The sequence below is a fragment of the Primulina tabacum genome, chromosome 3 (genome assembly GCF_025594145.1).
Source record: "Primulina tabacum isolate GXHZ01 chromosome 3, ASM2559414v2, whole genome shotgun sequence".
NCBI lineage: Eukaryota > Viridiplantae > Streptophyta > Magnoliopsida > Lamiales > Gesneriaceae > Primulina > Primulina tabacum.
Genome location: NC_134552.1, coordinates 37,250,712 through 37,260,227, shown reverse-complemented (window position 1 = coordinate 37,260,227; position 9,516 = coordinate 37,250,712). Strand labels below are relative to the sequence as shown.

At 35.9% G+C, this 9,516-nt stretch overlaps 1 pseudogene; it reads left to right on the top strand.

The window, feature by feature from the left end:
• Window positions 1-807: 807 nt before the first annotated feature.
• Window positions 808-907, top strand: LOC142541231 (small nucleolar RNA R71; annotated as a pseudogene).
• Window positions 908-9,516: the final 8,609 nt, after the last annotated feature.

Below are 9,516 nucleotides of genomic sequence, written 5' to 3'. Positions count from 1 at the left end.
ATTTGATCAATTTTTTCATTTTTTAATTCTTGATTTTGATTTTTAGGATTAGGTTGAGGTTGAGATGAAAATTTTCCTTTTTCATGAATATTAAGTGCATATGCAAATTTTGCAAGAGTTTCTTTCAAATCACTCATAGATTGACTGTTTTGAATATTGATAGACTCTTGCTTTTGGATAAATGCATGAATTACATCTTCAAAGTTTTTTCTTCGAGGTGTAACATAAGGAATATAACCTTGATGATTTTGGTTATTTTGAAAATATTGTTGTGACGGTTGTGCATTATTATCATTCCTCCAATTAAAATTAGGATGCTTTTTTCATCCAAGATAATATGATGGTGAAAAAGGATCTAGTATTGGTTTTTTATAATTGTTAACATAATTTGCTTGTTCATGGAGACATTCTTTAAATGAAGGTAATGTTGGACAATCTTTTGTAGCATGATCATGTGTATCGCATATATGACAAACAATTTCTTGAATACTTTTTAATTGACCACTCTTTTTCATTTTTAATGACTCAATTTTTCTTGCTAAAGATGCAAGTTTAGCTTGAATATCTATATCATCTTTAAGATTATAGATACCACCCCCATTTGTTGAATTATTGTTTTTAGTTGTTGGTGGTTCTATTGTGCCTATATTATCCTAATTTTGAGCATTTTCTGCTAATGAATCCAAATATTCCATAGCTTCATTTGGGTTTTTATCTTCAAAAGTTCCATTACACATGAATTCTATCATTTGCCTATCTTTAGGTATTAGACCTTCATAAAAGTGAGAAACTATTTTTCATGTTTCAAAACCATGATGTGGTCATGTATTAAGTAATTCTTTATATCTATCCCAACATTGATAAAACGTTTCTCCTTGTTTTTGAGAAAAAGTTGTAATTTGTCTTTAAAAAAAGTTTGTTCTATGGGAAGGGAAAAACTTTTTGAGAAATTGTTGTTGCATTTCTTCCCATGATCTTATTGAACTTGATCTTAAATTTTGCAGCCATGTTTTAGCTTTATTTTTTAAAGAAAAAGGGAAAAGCTTTAATCGAACTATATCCATGCTACAATTTTGATCATTATAAGTGTTACAAACTTCCTCAAATTCTCTTAGATGCAAATATGGATTTTCAGAATCTAAGCCATGAAAATTTGGTAAAAGTTGAATAATTTGAGGTTTGAAGTTGAAATTAGATGCATCAGGAGGAAAAACTAAACAAGATGGGGCACTAGTTCTAATAGGGTTCATATGGTGCCTAAGTTTTCTTAATTGATCATGTTCTTGATTATTATTATTATTATCATTATCTTGATTATTTGAATTATCATCCATGTTTAAATTATTTTCAGATACTCGAATAAGTCTACCACTTTTTCTTCGACTCCAAATACTCATACGAAAAAAAAACAACACAATACTTATAAATAAAACATAATTAACAAATATAAACTTAATTTATACCTCCCCGGCAACGGCGCCAAAAACTTGCTACTACTTAAATAATAATTCACCCAAGTGTAGGTTGTCTGCAAGTAATATATTTCGTAAGTACGAGATCGATCCTCAGAGAGGTTATTTTGAGTTTAAATTTATTAATTTATAGATTACCAAATGCAAGAATGAAGTTTACAAATTATAAATTTTGTCAAGGCTTGAGGATTTATTCTTGGTTTATGTAATATTGTTTAACTAAAAGTAAAACAAAAGAAACCACCATAAATAATGGTTCCAAGAAAATTAAACACACACATAATATAATATAGTTCTCACTATAGAAAATACCGAATTAACCGATATTTTATATATGGTACCTATGATTATAATTATAACTATAGAAATAAATAATTGCATAAAGTAAATGTTAAATTAAATCATTATATTTCATTTAGAACAACCGGCAGAGCCACGCTATTGCCTAAATGAAATATATTGATTTAATAAGTTAGTTGCGGTAAAGTAAAAGTTTGTTGGGATAAAGTAAATGTTAGTTGCGGAAAAGTAATAGTTACTTGCGAGAAAGTAAAAGTTAGATGCAAAAAATAAAAGTTAGTTACGATAAAGAAAATGTTAGATTGTTAGATGTTAGTATTAAATCATAACATTTCATTTAGAACAACCGGCAGAGCCACGCTATCGTCTAAATGAAATATTATCTATATATATATATAATAATACGTGATGAAATATTTATTGTATCAAAATTAAACAACAAATCAAGATAAACACTTTAATGGTATCAAGCATTTGATGTAAATTGATAACAACAAATAATTTAATTTTATACCTACAATAAAATTAAGTTAGCTAAATGAGAAGAAATAAAGAAAGAATATACAAAATATAAACAATCTTACTTCACCAAGAATGCATCCTCTTCACCTTGACATAATAGATTTAGCTTGCCATAAGCTTACTTTTGATCAACACTAAAGTATCACCCATAGTTGAGAACATGAAAGAAAATATATTGGAACTTAGAATTTTGATACACACTCACACTATATTTTACAATGAGATAGAATGATTCTCTAGCTAGCACAAAGCCTCTATTTACAGGCCAAATGAGAGAAAGGGTCAACATTTTTATTAATGCCATGTAGTTGCAATAGTATTCTTTGTCTCCTCCAAGTTCAATTCCATGTCTCTTCTTTCAATGCTTTGTTCCACAACTTTAATCGCTGAATTTGACTCTGCTCAAAACAGCAAACATGTGGGGAATTGTCTGTAGATGAATTTGGCCACTTGGTTCACCTTATTTGGTTAAATATTGAAATAGTTATGATTTTTTTACTATATGTTGGTCATAGTAAAAGTAAATTTGTCCTCCTTTTGATATTTGCACAATTTGATCATCTTAATGAACTTTTTAGGCAATCATGTTTTCTGCAAAGTTGTAGATAATTTCTCAAGGATTCCAAACATGTTTGAGTCACCTCCATTTGAATTTTCTAGCTTGAGTTATCATTATTTTACCAACACATAGAAAACCTGAAAATAAAACATATTTAGTAAGACAATTAAATATAAACAAACAATACTAAAATAACATAATTTTAATGAAACTTAAATTTTAAAATACAGGTTTTAACATATAATAAATTATTAATTTTAAGTTTCATCAGCTATCTTTGAAAAATCGGTTCTGAAACGACGATAGTAACCTGCCAAACCAAGAAAACTTCGTACCTCAGAAACTGTCGTAGGAATAAGCGATTTCTTCACTACTTCTATCTTTGTTGGATCCACGGTAATTCCATCTTTAAAAACAATATGGCCTAGGAAAGTCCCTTGGTCCAACCAGAACTCGCACTTCTTTAACATGGCATATAACTGGTTATCCCTCAGTTGCTGCAACACAATTCTCAAATGTTCTCGATGAAGTTCTCGAGTCTTCGAATAAACCAGAATATCATCAATAAATACAATAACGAAACTGTCCAAATAAGGCTTGAAGACTCGATTTATAAGAACCATAAAAACTGATGGCACATTCGTTAACCTGAAAGGAATTATCAGAAATTCATAATGACCATACCTAGTTCGAAAAGCAATCTTAGGTATGTCATCTTCTTTCACCTTCAACTGAATATTACGAACACAGATCAATCTTGGAAAATACCATTGTCCCTTTTGCAATTGATCAAAAAGATCATCAATTCGTGGCAAGGGGTACCTGTTCTTAATTGTAACTTTTTTGATATCTCTGTAGTCAATACGCAAACGGAGTGACCCATCTTACTTTTTCACAAACAACACTGGTGCCCCCCATGGTGAAGAACTCGGTCAAATAAAGCCCTTATCTAACAACTCTTGCAATTGGTTCTTTAATTCTTTCATTTCAATAGGTGCCATTAGATAAAAGGCTTTAGAAATAGTTGCAGTACAAGGCACAACATCAATGACAAACTCGACTTCTCTAACGGGTGGCAACCCCGGCACATCATCGGCAAAGACATCCGAATATTCTTGAACAATTTCAATATCATTCACATCCACATTATATTCCTTACTCACATCTATGACTGACGCCAGAAATCCCTTACACCCCTTAACCAACATCTTATTCAGCTTCAAGCAAGAAATAAAAGAAGTGTCAAGCGAAGTACCAGAACCCTTAAAGACCCTACTGTCACCTTCTTCTGTCGGAAATCGCACCGTCTTTTTGACACAATCTATTACTGCACGATACAATGATAGCCAATCCATTCCCAAAATAACATCAAACTCCATCATAGGAATCACAATCAAATCAGCAAATAATATTCTCTCATTCATATGAATTGGACAAGCTTTAATCACACTTGTTGGGCAAATCACATCTCCCGACTGAAGCATAATATTAAACTGGATAGGTTCAAATATAGGTTCAATGCCCAACGATCTCATGAAAATTTCAGACATAAAGGAATGCATAGCTCCAGTATCAATTAAAGTAAGAGATACATTGCCAGAAATCAGAATAGTATCTGATATAACCGATGTATCAGGATTAACACCCTCTTTGGTCAAAGAGAAAATGCGCCCTTGGACTCATCCTCGGCCTGAAGATTGGGTGCAGTTGATGGCAATGTGACCCGAACCACCACATCCATAACATTTGTTGGTTCCTACAAAGAATTCACCCTTGTGTGGATGGCTGCATTTGGGACATAAAGGCCTATTCGTCTCAGACTGAACCTCGATGTTCTTCTTTTCCTTTGCCTTTGTATCCCCCTTTCCAAATTTGATTCGAATTTTGGCTCTTTTGATTAAAACTTTGTATTCTCAATTGCCTTTCCTTCTCAATCTCTTTCTCGTCTTGTTCTGCTAAAAGAGCTTTCTCCACGATCTCTTTGTACGTTGCGGCTTTAGACATTCTGAAATCCCTCCTAATCTCGGCTCTCAAGCCTCTCATGAAGTGTTCACCACGGTCTTTGTCATTAGAAGCAATAAAAGGAACGAACAAACATCTTTCTTCGAAATTCAAAATATAATCATTCACATTCAAGTTGCCCTACTTTAATTCCAAGAACTCCTTCACTTTCTGAGTCTTGACATCCGTGGAGAAATATTTGTCATAAAATAACTCCTTGAACTCATTCCATTGGAGGCTTTGAATGTTGAGAGTTACCTTCGTGGCCTCCCACCAAATGCGTGCAGTCTTGGTCAGAAGAAACACTTCACAACTAACTCGATCATTATCCTCAAAGTGCAGGTAGTCAAAGATTGCTTCAATAGCTTTAACCCATTCCATAGCTACAAGAGGGTCTGCACTTCCCACGAACTCAGGTGGATTCATTCTTTTAAATCTGTCATACGCTCCCTCTGAACTGGGCTCCTTTCTCACAAGACCTCTACCTCTCCATTGTAATGGGTTCTGCAATCTCAATAACTTTTGAATATGCTCTACATGAACTTTGGCTTGCTCCTTGAGCAACTTACTAAACTCATCAACAACTCGTGATGAGGAACTGTCTTCTCCCTCTACAGCTTTCCTCTTATGTGGCATCTCCTACATTTCATCTCAGTTTAAAATCATTTTAAATTAACTACATATCATTAAATATACTAATCATCATATCAGTACATCAATGAGATGCAGAAATATAAATATTGAAATGTCGCCAACAGAAAAAGTCATGTGCCAAATCATTGGTCCGAAAAATGTTTGCTCTGATACAACTAAATGTGACACCCTTACCCATTCTAAAATAAAACAAACTCTATAATGCGGAAGCTTTAAAAATGGACTTGGAGGAAAATATGTTCTTTAAAAATTTTGGCAGAGTTTCCCCGTAAAAAGGAACTTACCACCTGCCTCAAGCAATAAAACCAAAACATCATAAAAATTCCCACAACTAATATGTAAAGATATACAAGATCAAAAGTATTGAATTTTATTACCAAAATAACTGAGCCAAGTTTAAACTCCCCAAAATATCAAATGTGCTACAACAAATGATATTAACCAACTTTAACCATTACAAAACAAAATACTTTCTTAACCACCCATAGATAAAATAATCATATCATCCTTCCTCCAAGCTTGGCACATTTTCTTCTTCTGTCTCGACACCCTGCCGTATCAGTCTTGGTTACCTACATCTGCATCTCATGAACTTAACTGAAATAAGTTATAAAAACTCAGTAAGTAGACATTGTAATAACAAATACATATACCATAGTGTATTGAAGGAATTTGTATAATTTCTTAACCGTAATATGCCATCAGTCAATAAAATGCGTATATAACAATTATAATATGGCATTTCATAAAACATTACTTTCTTTTCCTTTGAATGGCATTGATAGGTCATCCGTCGATGGTATACATGTACGTCTCAGTCAAAATCAGTAACAGTACATGTCATTATGTTGAGCAACTTCCGTCGTGTGGATTTAGAATTACAAAATGTAACACCACTAAATCATATAACCATCATGTGTGACGCCACTTTACTTGCCTTTGGCATCAATTACCAAAGGTAACACCACTTTTCTTTGCCAAAGGTAACTACACTTCACTAAGATAACACCACTTTACTTTGCCTTTGACATCAATTCCATCTCTTTTCAATATATCAATAAATGCAATATACATAATCAATGAGTTAAAGGAGCTAAAATCATTTAAAACATCATTTATCTTATACATAGTTCATAAGGTGCATTCAAATGGAAAAGTCTACTTACAACCCTATACACAAGTAGTTGCTAAGCTCTTGAGGGATTCCTAAAAAACAATAATAATAATACCATCAATCATTATATTAATAACCTTACCTCAACATTCAAACCAAACAACCAATATTTCCTTTCAATCACTATACCATGGAATAAGTTTTCTTACCTTGCTCCTAAACTCTCGAGGAGAAGAAATTCTAATCTCAAAGGAAAGATTAAGGTTTCAATCAAAGATTAATTTCTTAGAAGAAGTTGGATTGAAGGAGAAATGAAGAACCCTAGCTTCCAAAGCGTGAAGAGAAAAGAAGAGAAGGAGAAATGAGTAAAAATTGTGTCCCAATCGATTTTATGCCTTAAAATACCCAAAACACGCTTTTTCACTCTACAGGCGCGATCGAGCGGTCATTTATTACCGCCCTAGCGCGGACCTCTCGACCAAACACCAAAAATACACAGCGAGGCATGCTCGGGCGGTCAAATCTTACCGCTCGGGCGCGCTCTGCGCACAGCAACGACAAAGATTGCTTCCAAAACGCCTATTCCCTTCATAATTTGAAAAAGTGATAAACATGAAAGTTATAGCTCTATGTCTTGGCTTCCATCTCAAATTGGCCTCATGTCATGTGACGGTCTGAGTATAAAGTTATGCGCATTCTCCCAACATGTGTCACAGCAGGAACGACGATACGTGCGATACACTTCGGGGCGCTTTTGGCTCGACTTCCCGAATGATTTGAACAAAACTTAAAACACAAAAGTTATAGCCTTATGTTTTATATTTCTAATGGAAGTGGCCTTAAACCATTTCGATCAAAATACAAAACATCATGCTAAAAACCACAACTACTGGCATAGTTTCATACTGTTTCAGCACTTCTATTACCTATTTAACTAAAGTTCAACCTTCTATTCTACCCATCCATTATTTGTTTCATTATACAACATTCTTTACCATTCATATCATAACGTAAAGCCATAAACCATCACCATAAAATACCGTAATTCATAATAAAACAAATGAACGATCGGCTAGCTCAACTAGTACCAAGATTGTCGCTAAGACCTATATATGTAGAGGAGGTCTTGGTTTCTAATCCTGTGAAGGTTAAAGCTCCAGTGCCTGGGCTGGAGAAGTCCTATGAGTAATGATCACTGGTGAGTGGTGTCGGGTCATTACAATAGCTCAAATGGTACCAGGATTGTAGCCAAAACCTATATATGTCTGGGAGGTCTTGAGTTCGAATCCTGGGAAGGTAAAAGCTCCAGTGCCTGTGCTGGAGAAGTCCTATGAGTGATGATCGCTGGTGAGTGGTGTTGGGTCATTACAATATGCGAGAGAGGAGGTGTCTTGAGCCGCTGAAGGATTATGATTGTGACATTACCATCCGGGTAAGGCTAATGTGGTTGCGGATGCTTTGAGAAGAAAGCACGTAGTGATTGCTCATTTGTCAGTGCAGAGACCGCAACAGGCTGAGATTCATAGATTTGAGCTTGCAGTTTATGCAGGGGCAAGGCCCGGAACTTGCTACTCTGACAGCACAACCGAATTTGAGAGACGGAATTCGAGCATGGTAGAATTCTGACGAGCAGTTACAGAAGTGGAGACAGAGGGATGAGGCTAAGGGCCAAAGACTTTTTTCAGTTGTGGACAACATATTCAGATATAGGGACCGCCTATGGGTTCTTGACAGTGATTCCCTTAGAGCAGATATCCTGAGCGAGGCCCACAACAGCCTGTACTCCATGCATCCAGGGTGTAAAAAGATGTATAAGGATCTACAGACTCTGTATTTGTGGTCGGGCATGAAGAGGGATATTCTGTGGTTTTTCTCCTAGTGTTTGACTTGTCAGCAGGTCAAGGCAGAGCATTAGAGACCTGTAGAGAAGCTGAGACCACTCACTATTCCCAAGTGGAAATGGGAGAACAACAACATAGATTTTGTGACCGGGTTTCCGAGGACTATTGAAGAATTCAATGTCATTTTGGTGATTGTCGATCGGCTCACTATATCAGCTCATTTCTCACTGATCAGGAAGAATTTCACCATGAATTAGTACGCAGAGCTATACATCATAGAGATCGTCAGACTGCATGGGATTCCAGTGTCCATCATGTCAGACCGGGATCCGAGGTTCACGTCTGCATTCTGGAAGAGTCTCCATCAGGCGTTGGGTACGAAGTTATTGTTCAGTACTGCTTTCCGTCCTTAGACAGATGGACAGTCAGAGAGGGTGATTCTTATTCTGGAGGTTCTACTCCGAGCTTGCATGATCGAATTCCAGGGCAGCTGGGAGCTAAAGTTACCTCTTGTGGAGTTCACATACAACAACAACTATCACACATCGACCGATATGGCTCCATACGAGACACTGTACGTGAGGAAGTGTAGATCGCCAGTTTTTTTGGATTATGTGGGAGACCGAGCATATTTGTGTCTGGACATTGTCAGGCAGACAGTAAAGTTAGTGGGCAGGATTCGAGATAGGATGAAGACCGCTCAGAGCCGTCAAAAGAGTTGTGCAGATCAGAGTTGACGAGACCTTGATTTCACAGTAGGGGATCATGTCTTCGTGAAGGTCTAACCGATGAACGGTGTGATGAGGTATGGGAAGAATGGCAAGCTTAGCCCTAGATTCATCGGGCCATTCGAGATCCTAGAGAGAATTGGCACACTTGCATATACAGTTGCATTACCGCCGAATCTGGCGGGAGTTCATAATTTGTTCCACGTCTCCATGCTGTGGAAGTACATGTCGAATCCTTCGCATGTACTGAACTATGAGCCACTTCAGCTGACACAGCACTTGTCTTTCGAGGAGAGACCCACACAGATACTGGACAGGTAGGAGA